We start from the raw sequence: 13,768 nt of genomic DNA on the forward strand, positions 1-13,768 counted from the left end.
AGAGATGATGGACTCTGAAAAACAAACTGAGGGTTCTAGAGGGGAGGGGGGTAGCGGGATGGGTTAGCCTGGTGATGGGTATTGAGGAGGGCACGTTCTGCATGGAGCACTGGGTGTTATGAACAAACAATGAATCATGGAACACTGCACCAAAAACTAATGATGTAATATATGATGATTAACATAACAATAAAAAAATTAAAAAAAAAATAAAAACTCTGTTGTTTCCTGGGTAAACAACATCCAAGAAGGGGCATGGTAACATTTTCTTTCCTGTGGATGTAGGGAAGAATTTGTAACATTTCCCACTCTAGGTCATCTTCCAAGCCCCCGAAGCAACTATGTAGGGAAAAGTCTTGTTACGTTAACCACATCCAGTTATCTCTGTCCACATATAGTGGTTTATCCAGAATGACGTGGGACTCCAACTCTGCTGCAAAATACCAATCAAGGCTATCCACAGCTGTGGCCCACCTGGGTGCACAGACCTTGCCCATGGGCCTGCAGAGTTGTGCTGCAGGTGGGGATGCCCCACACCTGCCCTCCTGATAGGAGTTCAACATTGTCCCTTATTAGGTGACTCTCTGATCCCAGGCTCCTGCCCAATCCCCCTCCAGAGCTCCGTGTGTCCTGAAAAGGACAACCTTCCTGTCCCTTATAAAACACTGAGCTCCTTTTTCCTTCCTCAAGTTTGCTCCGGCTTCTGTGTTTATTTCTATTCAAGGCACCTTACTCTTCCTTTCGGAGAGTTGAGACTATAGAGACAGCTTTGAGGGTCTCCTCTCCCTCCAAGCAAGCATCAGGAGTAGCAACAGTAATGACAGCCTCCTCAGTGGCTATCCTGAGGGTCGGCTGTACGTACACACACGGTGCCAAGGGCCTTACAGACATTACCTCACAGTGGCGTCATGAGGCAGGGATTATGACCCCCATTTTTACCTCAGAGAAGGGAAAGAAGTCACCCAAGGACACACAACTAGAGAGTGAGGGTGCCAGTACCAAACCCAGGTGGGTTGCAAAAGCCCCAGTTTCCCACTCTGCTGTCATGCCTCCCTGCTCTTCCTTCATCTGTCCCCACACTCCATCCCTAACTCTTCCCAAGCCACTGTGACACTTCCTCACACCTATCCCAGCTTCTGGCCTTTCTGTGTTTCAGTCTACCCTTAAAGTAGCAGCCAGAGTTATCTTTTTAAAAAACTGCTCTTGTGTGTTGGTTTCCTGCTCCAACACCCTCCTCAGCTCCCCATTTCCTCCCCAGGAAAGCACAAATTTCTTATGTGGGCATTAAAAGCTTTCCACAGTGTGGACCCAAGTGCCTCTCTAATCTTAATGTCACATCACTCTGTTTTTTGTTTTTTAAAGATTTTATTTATTTATTTATTTGAGAGAGAGAGTGAGCACGAGCTGGGGGAGGGGCAGAGGGAGAGGGCAAAGCAGACTCCCAGCTGAGCAGGGAGCCTGACTCAGGGCTCGATCCCAGCACCCTGAGATCATGACCTGAGCCAAAGGCAGACACTTAACCAACTGAGCCACCCAGGTGCCCCACATTACCCTGTTTTTTTTTTAATTAAAATATAGTTGACATATTATATTAGTTTCAGGTATACAGCATAGTGACTTGACCATTCTATACATTATTTCATGCTCACCACGGAAGTCGAGTTACAATCTAGTCACCATACAAAGTTATTACAATATTATCAACTCTATTTCCTGTGCTGTACTTTTCATCCCCATAACTTACTGATTTTATAACCAGAAGTTGGTACGTCTTAAATCTCACATTACTCTTGCCCACACACACAGGGTTTCACTTTGGAGTCTCAGGGCTTGCACCAGACTCGTGACATCGGGCCACCGCTCTCCCTGTTCCCTTCACACCACTGTCTCCACATGCTGAAGTCCCTTCCTGCTGGACAACATGGCCAATGCGCCACTTCCTCCTGGCAGTCTTCCTCAGCTCCCCACCAGCAACAATGGCTTCCTCTGCTGACCTCCATCAGTCTTTACTGGAATCCCTCTATTGTCTTCTGTATCCTTCATCCCTTGGAACTTTGTGCATATGTCTCAGTTCTCTGTTAGACCACAACACCGTGAGACATAAACTGAGTTTTCTGTTTTATCTCTTGCTGAGCTTCACTCAGTCCCCGCCTGTAGACAGCACCATCTTAGTACCCTGAATCTACCACCTACCAGCTGTGTGACCTCAGGCAGGTTGCTCAAGCTTTCTGTGCCTGTTACTTCCTCTCTAAACAAAATGCTCTCTCTCTCATGTCTCCTAAATTCTACAGGAATCAAATGATCTCACAGAATTAAGTGAGTTAATAAATGTAAGACAGAATAGTGCCTGGCACACAGAAGGCAGTCATTAAATGTTGGTTGTTATTAGCTATATATGTACCAGCACTTATAAAATACAGACATCTACTTTATATGTTTTATAAAAGCTGGCTTCAGCAAATGACTAAATTCTGGTTACTAATTAGCATGGAAAAATAGATTAATAATAAAATAGCTATCCATTTATACCCTAATTCTAAAATATCATTTTTATTTTACTGAAACAAAGTACTTATTAGATATACCACTATTACCTGAAACTAGCATAAAATTGCAAACCCTTGGTAAATCTGTTCGAATTACTAATGGTCTATAATCAAGAAATAATTGCTAACTCAACAGAGCAACATTCCCTGAACATTTGAAGCATAAAAAGAAAAAGCCAAATTCAACTCTTTCTTATTCCCCTGTATTTTGCCTTATGCGATAAAACCTCTCAACTCCACCTAAGTTGATTCAACAATTTTACTAATTTTGACAAGAGCTGGGCTAAAGTTTATTCTGGGAGAATCAATCAATATAAGTAGAATTGGAATAAAAATTCTAAGAAAACAGTTCTCTTAGGTAGATAAACGCTTTGGGACCACCTAGTTAGATATCGATAACTGGACTGGATTTAAAGCACGTGGCAGGGGCGGGGGGCCCTGTTAAGGCTATCGTGATAGCATTATTTCAAATTGTTCATCAGAATCAGTTCAAGGAGAAACAACACTTCACAGCCTAACTCTGGAAACTGCAGGTACTCAAAAAGAATAAAGTCATACTTTAGAAACAATATTCTAATGATCAGGTATATTTCTAACTCAGACTAGTATCTCAATTTTTAATCTAGATTACTGAGATTTCACCAGACTTAAATGTACCTATTCTGAAAGGTTTAGTACATCCAGATGGTGGCTAATGTCTACTACAGAGTAGACTGAACGTTTACTGAGCACTATTTTCAAGTAACTGCGAGGGATGAAAGAGTAAATAATTCCTCAAAGTGGCAGCCCCACACACTGGTGTGGGAAATGCACAAAGAAGGTTGATATTAACACAATTATGACAATTACAGAAGGAAGCTCTGCAATGACGTGCGAGGAAGGCAGAAGAGGGGGCAGTTAATTCTGACTCGGAATTAAGGAACGGTAAGGTTTCCAAGAGCAGAGCTGGGGCCAGGGCATCAGCAGACAAAAGCACATGAGCAAGGGCAGACACATCGGAGAGGGGCTTGCCCAGGGAGCAATGAGCAGTCTGCACTGAGTCAAGGGTGTGCCTGTTTGGGGTGGGGACAAGCAAATGTGTGGGCAACAGAACCTGACCCAAAGCTGGGGCATGAGCAGACCTAGGTTTGGGGCATCCTCTTAGGCAGCAGTGGGTAGGATGGTTTAGAGTCAGGAAAGCCTAGAGACCAGTGAGAAGGTTTTGGGGTCCATTGTTCCTGATTGGGACTTTTATTCCCAATCTTCCAGTTGCTGTCTTCAGAGAGAATTATTAGCATATCAGATGGAACTTTTTGAAACTAGAAAAGTGTAAGCTAGGTCCATCATTGTTTCTTCTTCCAAAAGACTGGTAATCAGAGATTTTTTTAGTGCCCTTTTAATAATCTAAGAACCCCTAGTGAGTAGTTAAATGTGCAAAAAAGATATACAATTTGCTCAGTTTATAAATATTGGCCATTTTAATTGACATTGTTCATGATATTAATGTGTCTTTGATATATAGATGATGAGAAGATGTTCTTGGAGAAATTGTCTATTAATGCGTATCTAGCATTCTTGCATAAGTTGCTAAGAGCACTCCACCACCAGGAATAGAACTAAAGAAAATTAGTTCTGCCTTGTCTACAGACCATGACTCCTACCTTGGGGCAATGTGCACAGAAATGAACACCCACTTCTGCTGGTGTGCATGGGAGGGGATCCTGGGTGGAGGAACACAGATTGATTGTTCTTCTTATCTCTGGATGGCCCTGATAATTTAGACATAAGTACCAACATCTCCACGTCATGAACAAGAAAACAGACCAAAGATTCAAAACTACCAGTTTCAAGATACAAAAGATTCAAGATTCAAAAACTAATCAGTTCTTTTTTTTTTTTAAGATTTTATTTATTTATTTGACAGAGAGAGACACAGCGAGAGAGGGAACACAAGCAGGGGGAGTGGGAGAGGGAGAAGCAGGCTTCCCGCCGAGCAGGGAGCCCGATGCGGGGCTTGATCCCAGGACCCTGGGACCATGACCTGAGCTGAAAGCAGACGCTTAACGACTGAGCCACCCAGGTGCCCCCACACCTAATCAGTTCTAAAGCTGAGAGAAAATCCTCATCTTTAGAATTCTTGTTGGATGTCTCCCTGTACACATACAACTTTCTCCTAGGTCACTTGCCCCTTTTCAGCCTAGAAAAAAATTCCATGCTCAAATGCTTCCAAACTTTCTCCCAGGACTTCACACTTTTAAATGTATCAAACATAACCAATTTACTAGCAAAGCAAGTTACAAAGTACAATGCACTTATGCCCTTTACTTTTGAAGAAAGGCAAAAAAAAAAAAAAAAGATTACTATGTAAAAGTTGTTTTTCTCCCCTTACAAATCATCACTGAATACAACATATACTTTGCAAGTATTTCAAAATTTCTGAAAACTTCACATCTCTTGTCTCAGGCTCTAGGTCTGAACCTGCCTATGATATTGTGGGGCTGGGGGGAGGCATCCAAACGAACTTGTTAATCCTAATGCTTACCTCCCCACCTATGGCAGAAGCCACAGATACTCGTAAAAAGGGGGCGGCCTGCAGTTGTGCCCTGTGATGGGGGCACTCTCTCCAGGATGTGTGCACCCTATCCTTTGCTTGGAACTCTATTTTTGCTTAGTTTCCTTCCTGATGTCCTACACCTAGAACCACCCGAATCTCCTAGCTCTACACATGATGTGGCTTAACACTTCGCCCTCGCTACAGGAACATGTAATAGCCACTTCAGCACAACTATAACTGGAAACTGGATTTGCATATAAAAAAGGGTGGTGGTTGGAGCTGATTAGTAAGACCCTTGGAGCTTGCCAAGTCACATATTAGTGTCCAACTTGTCACATGGGCTGGCTGACTAACTTGGCCTACAGATTCCCCCAGTGCAAGATTCTCATGACTCACCTGAACTTTTAAAAATCAGAAAGCTGGACCTTCAACCTGGAAAGTTTTCTGGCGAGCAGGATGTTGATTTGTGAGCCTGAGCGCTGCCTTTGCCCCTGGATGTGTCTGCGTGCTGTACGCGGAGACAGAACTCAGTGCAGATGGTGGCTCCTGAATCATTAACTTCAGGCAGCTGTGTTCAGCAGCCACGAGCCCCCCGGCAACACACGCCCCACAAGCCCACGGATTACAACGATAAATAGTACAAGACCTCTCACAGGTTGTAGGCCACGGAACACATGTTTAACTTCTTCAGGGGAAAAAAAAAAAAGAAAGAGAAATTTGACAAACCCCTCATTTCCTGCTATATAACCAGATGGTTATGAATCATATAAAAATCCCTTCCGACTCCACAAACAAATATTTCGTGTTATTTACAAACTAATAGTACATTGGTGACTGTGTAAGTGCGTAAGAAATGTCTAGGCCACAGAATAGAGTTCTCAAGTATACAGAGCAATATGTAACATTAAAAACCTGTATCTCCCCAGGTGTTCTGAATAATGTTTATTAAACAGTTCTTGGTGACCCATAAAAGATGACCACGGGTATTCAGGCGAGAGACACATCACCGTCCTGGAGAAAGGATGTTTTGAGAAGCAGGAACCAAACTTCTTCACCGTGGTTTCACCCTCTTATTTAAAAACAATAAACATTTTGTGATGGCTTTGAAAAGAGAAGATGAATGCTTTTTTGAAAGTGAGAAAGAGAAAGGAAGAAAGGGAAGGCGGTGGGAGGGAGGGAAGAGAAGAACTGGATGATTTTTTCCTAGCCAAGGTGCCTGAGAGCTATGAACAAAACTAGGAAATGCTGGAGCTTTCTGCACCACCTCTGCCTCTCCCTGGAGCGGACAGCAGGCCCTCAGGCTCCCAGCCTCTGAGGGGAAGCATCACCCTTCCACACAATCTGGCACAGAGTGGTTCTGGCGTTGTCCTCTTTGGCCTCCCGACAAGAATGTTCGCTCACAGAGCCTCAGTTATCCTAAGTCCATCTGGTGTGTTGTGAGGATCAAAAACAAATGTGGGAGCCTCCCCTCCTCCTGCGCCCACCCTCTCTCTCAGGCTCTGACCTGCTTTCATGAGCACTCGGGGTGAAGCCCAGACTTGTCCCAAGGAGGGTGCTCCGGAAGGGAGCCTCCAAGCACGCAGCGCAGTGAGTGGTGCCTCTGCCCCCTCAGCCTGCCCCAGAGGCGGAATGAATCAGCCCTCAGTCCCTGACAAACAGCCCTGGAACACTGCTGGGTCTCACAGATCCTGAGCCTGGCCACTCGCCGCGCACTGTTTCGTTGTTTCTGGTTCGAGGCAGAGCTCTAAGAGAAAGGAGACGTGATTTTACGGAAGGATGAGGCTCAGCAAGGCCGGCAGCTCACGTTGCTCACACAGCAAGTCACAGAAGAGCTGGGAAGAGATACCAAGGATGGGGGTTTCCTTTTTAATGTTCTGCCATCATGTGGCTTGGTTTAAATTAGAATAAGCTTTAACCCAGCTACTCTTCAAGGAAAAATAAAGCCAGGGCGTTATGGGTGCCGGGAGGGGAAAAGGAAACCTCGGTCAGCGTTTTATGTCACTAAAGAGACACCTTTTTGACACAGGTGTGACACGTCCAATAAAATAGCATGCCATCTGCACAGACTGGCTCGGCCTGAAGGGCCGGTTCAAATGCCAAGGTGGCTGGGGAAGGGGGAGGGCGCAGGAAGAGGAGAGAGGGGGAGAAGTTCCTACTCTTTCTCAGGGCAGGAGCCTGGCACCTCAGTCTTTCTTGAACAATAGAGCCACTGTGTTAGCCCCACATCACCCAGGGAAGGAGAAACGCAGGAGGCCCCATACTTTGTAAGCCACACGGCTTCTTCCTCGTTTCCTCACTGACTCCTGGTTCTGGGGGCTCCAGGTGGGCAGCGCGCGGCGTCCGGTTAGAGTAACTGTCCACAGGTCCTGTCCTTGACAAGTCTACTTCATCACAGGAAGTAGACAGAGTGCCACTGGAGGCTGTCTGTGTCTGGATTTTATGACAAAAGAGGATTCATAAACAGAACTCAAGGGCCTTCCTGAGAAAGAAGAATTGGCCTCTCTTCAGTCAGGAGCCAGAGAATTATTTGCACGCCAAGCAAATAGCTCTCAAGCTAACAGTAAATGACTCTGGGGATGTGTCATTCACTGACCCTGGGAATTCACCCGAGACACCTCTGGAATTTGAAAATTGCTGTTAATGACATCAAATTGGGAGGGTTACAGATTCTTCCAGAAAGGGATGATCATTAGAAATGTATGGTGTCAACTGAGGTTCTGGATGAACAGGCACTACCGTTTGAATTGTTTTTCTTATAGCTCAAGTCCCTTAAAATGATCTGAGAATTCATACACTCAAGCTAACTGTAAGTCAGGACAGGCCAATATTATGGAAAGTGAAGTTAAAATCTGTGTTCTTCTCACCTGCCCTTAAACAGAATACATACTGCATTGGTCTGGTGCTTGAAACACCTACCGTAGGTTATTGCTTTGGGCTTAAGCATTTATATATCTAAGAGTCTTCCCTCAAAATGAAAATAGGCTGGGAAGGGACAGCACATCAGGCCATTATGGGCTGAATTCCGTCCTCCCCCAAATTCAGATGTTGAAGTCCTAGCCCTCAATATTTCAAAATGTGACTGGGGCTTAGAGACTGGGTCTTTGAAGAGGGAATTCAGTTAAAATGAGGTCAGCAGGGTGGGCCCTAATCCAATGTGACTGGTGTCATTATAAGAGTAAATTAAGACAGACATGAGGGGTGCCTGGGTGGTTCAGTAGGTTGATCATCTGCCTTCAACTCAGGTCATGATCCCAGGGTCCTGGGATCCAGCCCTGCATTGGGCTCTCTACTCAGTGGGGAGTCTCCCTCTCCCTCTGCCTGCCACTCCGTCTGCTTGTGCTCTCACTCTCTCTGTCAAATAAATAAATAAAATCTTAAAAAAAAAAAAAAGACACAGACATGTACAGAGGGAAGATCAGGTAAAGACACTGGAAGAAGGTGGCCATCTGTCAGCCAGAAAGAGAAGCCTCAGAAGAAACCAACTTTGCTGACAACTTGATCTTGGACTTCTAGCCACCAGAACTGTGAGAAAATAAATTTCCATTATTTAAGCCACCCAGTATGTGGGACTTTGTTATGGTGGCCCTAGAAAACTAATACACAGGCTATTTCCACTTAAACATGAATTATTGATAGTAGGAAAAAAAGCAAGCTCTGTAAGTTCTATAGGAACACAGACTGTGAACCAGTCAAGGCCCTTGCAGGGATGTGGGGCACAGTGTTTAAGAGCATAAACTTTGGAATATGCACTAGCTATGGAAACCTAGGTAAGCTACTTAACCTCTCTAAACTCCAGGTGGCTCATTCATGATGTGAGGATTATAACTGGACCAACCTTATGAAGGTGTTAGGATTAAATAAAATACATGGCTAGTGCTCAGTGCTTGCAATATGGTGAGTGCTCAGCATACTGTAGTTACGATAATGGTGAGAGGGGCCAGGAGAGGATGTATCTGAGAATGGAATTCAGTGGAGGATGGAGTGGGAAGTTGACAGAACAATGGTGCGCCTGAGAGCTGAGAGCCCTGGAAAGATCCAGCCCTGTAGCTGATAGGGTCTGAGAAATCACTTAGTCACTCTGATCCTCAGTCTCCTCATCTATACAGTGAGAGGGCTGGACTACATACCAAAGAAAGTAAGGGAAGAGGTAGCTGACAGGCACCTCAATATTTTCTCAAAGTGGTCCTGGAAGGAAGAGGTTCTTTACTCTTTCTTTCCACAGATCTCAATTATGGATCAACTTCAGAGTCTAGCAGGGAATGTAAGCGTGAGTTTCTACTCTTGTTTCTATTCCACCAAATTCCCATCCCTGGAGTGCATACCATGACTGGCAAGAGGAGCATTTTCCCAGGCCACCTTTAGCAGTGATCTCAGGACTCTGGAGTAGCCCCGGGACCCCTATCCATTGTTCTTCATTTGAGTCTCCCCTCTAAACTTTCCTATATCCAGGAAACCAAGATTTCCACATCCCAGGGCCACATTCCACTTGGTCCTAGGAAAGCAGAAGAGCATGCATGGGTTAGACCTTATGTTACTATGAAGAATATGCAGAATTTGTCCTGGAAATGAATTCTCCGCCAACATCAGGACTTAAGAGCCCTAATTACAAAAATGACTGCATTTATTAGAAGAGAATTGATGAAGCATTAAGCAAAGCATGCATTCATTCAGGCAGTTAGCACTTGCTCTGTGCCTACTTGCTGTCAAGATACCATGCTTCTTGAGAAAGGCTTGTATTGCTATATACTTTCCTCTTAGGACCACCTTTGCTGCATCCCAAAGATTTTGAACAGTTGTGTTTTCATTTTCATTTGTTCCCATGAATTTTTTAAATTCTTCTTTAATTTCCTGGTTGACCCATTCATTCTTTAGTAGGATGCTCTTTAGCCTCCATGTATTTGAGTTCTTTTCGACTTTCCTCTTGTGATTGAGTTCTAGTTTCAAAGCACTGTGGTCCGAAAATAGGAAGGGCTAGTATCCAAAATCTATAAAGAACTTATCAAACTCAACACCCAAAGAACAAATAATCCAGTCAAAAAGTGGGCAGAAGACATGAACAGACATTTTTCCAAAGAAGACATCCAAATGGCCAAAAGACACATGAAAAAAGTGCTCAACATCGCTCGGCATCAGGGAAATCCAAATCAAAACTTCAATGAGATACCACCTCACACCAGTCAGAATGGCTAAAATTAACAAGTCAGGAAACGACAGATGTTGGTGAGGATGCGGAGAAAGGGGAACCCTCCTCTGCTGTTGGTGGGAATGCAAGCTGGTGCAGCTACTCTGGAAAACAGTATGGAGGTTCTTCAAAAAGTTGAAAATAGAGCTACTGTATGACCCAGCAATTGCACTACTGGGTATTTACCCCAAAGATACAAATGTAGGGATCCGAAGGGGTATGTGCACCCCAATGTTTATAGCAACAATGTCCACGGTTGTCAAACTATGGAAAGAGCCAAGATGTCCATCAAGAGATGAATGGATAAAGAAGATGTGGTATATATATATCCAATGGAATATTATGCAGCCATCAAAAAAACGAAATCTTGCCATTTGCAATGACATGGGTAGAACTGGAGGGTATTATGCTGAGTGAAATAAGTCAATCAGAGAAAGACATGTATCATATGATCTCACTGATATGAGGAATTCTTAATCTCAGGAAACAAACTGAGGGTTGCTAGAGAGGTGGGGGGTGGGAGGGATGGGGTGGCTGGGTGACGGACATTGGGGAGGGTATGTGCTATGGTGAGCGCTGTGAATTGTGCAAGACTGATGAATCACAGACCTGTACCTCTGAAACAAATAATATATTATATGTTTAAAAAAAAAAAAGATAGTAGGAAGGGAAAAGTGAAGGGGGGGAAATCGGAGGGGGAGACGAACTATGAAAGACTATGGACTCTGAGAAACAAACTGAGGGTTCTAGAGGGGAGGGGGTGGGGGGATGGGTTAGCCTGGTGATGGGTATTAAGGAGGGCACCTATTGAAGGGAGCACTGGGTGTTATACACAAACAATGAATCATGGAACACTACATCAAAAACTAATGATGTAATGTATGGTGATTTAACGTAACATAATAAAATAAAATAAAAAAGATACCGTGCTAAGTGAACACAGGGAGAAATAAGACACAGATCTTGCTTGCAGGCAAATTCACAGAGTATTAGATAGTTAAAAAGAGTCCACCATCTTACCATGCTCCTTATATCAAATGAGCCATGGTATACTGGCTATCAAATATTGATATAAGCCATCATGAAAATAATTAAACCTCCTCACCCTCCAGAGGCATCAACTGATCATTTCATACCTATTCACGAAAGACATAGAGCACTTTCCCAGATTTTAGGACTCGGACTCATTGCTAATAACAGGACACTTCTCAAGTCTGGGAAGCCAGAAAGATCCAGGTCCCCTACAGACTGCTTGGGCATAACCCTGTGAGCAGACCTAGAAATCAACAGAAAGATTTGTGCCCTTCAGGTATCTGGTCAAAAAAAGTACTTGAAATCTGACTCCGCTATAATCTGGCACCCAAGCTGGGCCCATTCCTAGAAGTAATAGGATTGGAAAACTTCAAAAGGAGGGAACTAACAAGCAAATCCCTACTGAGTGGATATCGGGCATGGAAGTAACTGAAAAAGAGTGGTTATAAAATGGGAACACAGTTTTCTAATTACAGAGTCCATGAGCTCATACGCCTATACATGGACTTTAAGGCATGCTTCCCATGCCTTGATTACCAAATGAAGAAGGAGGATTGAACACCCTCAGAAAGTTCCACCCCAGTCTTTAAACACAGTTTGAATGGAGAGTAGAAGGTACACATTCCCATTTTACAAGGTAAAGTTTAAAGATTACATGGATGACCTGCATTGCCACTTGTTCTATGGGTATAAAAAAGCAGCCCTATGTATCTCAGAAGGAAAATAATGCAAGGCTTAACATTATAGAGCAAGAAAGCACCAGAGCAAGAGAAGAAGGAGGGAATGAAAGGGAAGAGAGGGAGGGAGGGGGGAGAGAGAGAGAGAGAGAGAGAGAGAGAGGAAATGCAATATAAAATGCAGTATTTGTCAAGCTCTGTCAATAAATTGACCTGTGTGCATACAGATGAACTTGGCTGGCTTGACAATGAAGACCCCAGCATAGAACTTCTATGAAGATTCCCCACGCAGTAGGGATCCTAGAGCTCCCTGGTGAATGGACTGCTCCAAGAAGGATGCATGATCAAATACTGTCCACAGCCAGAAACCACTCAAAGCTGCCTCACAAATCCTACTTATATACTATAGTGAGTTTTGAAGAATACGCTTTAGTTTAAATTCTTGACTACACAGATCATTTAAATGCTTAAATGCATGAAAAGACTCATGAGATATGGCTTTAAAATATATTTTTAGATTAAAGGTTTTCCAAAGCTAGAATGTTTCAAACTTGCAAGTGTCTCTTATGAGAAAATGTAAATAGAATGCATCCAAAAAAGTGTGTCTTTCAATAGTTAAAATGGACCTTTCTGCTTTGCAGATTTAAGAATATGCTCAATCAGTGGAGGGAAGATGCTGTTTTTAAGGAAAGAATAGCTAACACTAATGGGTGATGTTTATTGAGCATTCACTATGCACATTTGCTCTTCCCAACAACTCATGAAGTAGGTATTATTTCCCCATTTTACAGATGGAGGCAATTGAGATTTAGTGATATTAAACACCCTGACCAAGGTCACGGGATTAGTAGGTGATGAACGATATAACTAAGAACCTGAGCAGCGTGACCCCAGTGCCCATTCTTGCAACTACTACATTGCACTGTCTCCCTACAAGGAAAACGTCTTAACTTTCCATGGTGTCCTGAAATGAGCAGTGATTCCTCTGCTTTGGAGTAAAAAAAGTATGTATAGTGCAACAAACTCTCTTCTACTTTTTTCTACGTCTCCAGGATTTCCAAAGCTTGGCCTCTTGTCAGCTGCTCAGCAAAAGAGGAACCTGGAACCTACCATCCATTGTATTTTCTCTCTAGCTGGAGCCAAGAGCTGCCTCACCCTGCAAGCCCGCCCCACCTCCTAAAACCCACCTATTCCCTCACACACCAAGGAGTGTGCAGTCTGGAGAGGCATCACAAGTCTGATGAGTACTGAAAAGGATAACGCCCTCAGGCAAGGAGGTGCCAGGAAATATTCTACAGGGAAATCTGGGGTCATGGGACCTGTTGAGAGACACACTGGCCACTGAAGAGAGGAAAATGCAGAGCTTTTCCACCCTCAGATGACATGTGTGTGGAAGAATTATCTTTTAAGCATGAATGTAGCACATGTAAGGTCTCAATTCTTCTGTCATCTGTGTCAGTTACGGTCTTGAAAATGGGCTAATGACCACTTGCTCATTCTCTTGGCCAGCCACTGTTGGGTCATTTGTCAACATTTCGTACTGTGTAAGGGATGAAAAAGTAGGTCGGACTTCAAGCTATCAAAGGGTATGGCATCCTGGTAAACAACTAAGGTGGAAGGAGAATATTTTAGTACATGTGCTGCCGAAGCGAGCACGAGATGGAAGGAGGAAAACAAACCCCATCAGAGCAGGAACTCTGTCTTGCTGACTGCCTACTCCTCCATGGATACGTGTTGATAAGGACAGGGGGGCGTGGAGGAGGGGGAGGGCTGAAACTGTTGCCCCCTTTGGAAAAGA

General features: G+C 43.9%; 1 long non-coding RNA gene across 1 annotated transcript; it reads left to right on the top strand.

Annotated features, from left to right (window-relative positions):
* Positions 1–963: 963 nt before the first annotated feature.
* On the top strand, positions 964–6,168 carry LOC118357043. Its single transcript, XR_004820119.1, has 3 exons — positions 964–1,008; positions 3,398–3,470; positions 6,006–6,168. It is a non-coding gene; the product is annotated as an uncharacterized LOC118357043 (long non-coding RNA).
* Positions 6,169–13,768: the final 7,600 nt, after the last annotated feature.

This window comes from Zalophus californianus, chromosome 6, assembly GCF_009762305.2.
Source record: "Zalophus californianus isolate mZalCal1 chromosome 6, mZalCal1.pri.v2, whole genome shotgun sequence".
NCBI classification, from domain to species: Eukaryota; Metazoa; Chordata; class Mammalia; order Carnivora; family Otariidae; genus Zalophus; species Zalophus californianus.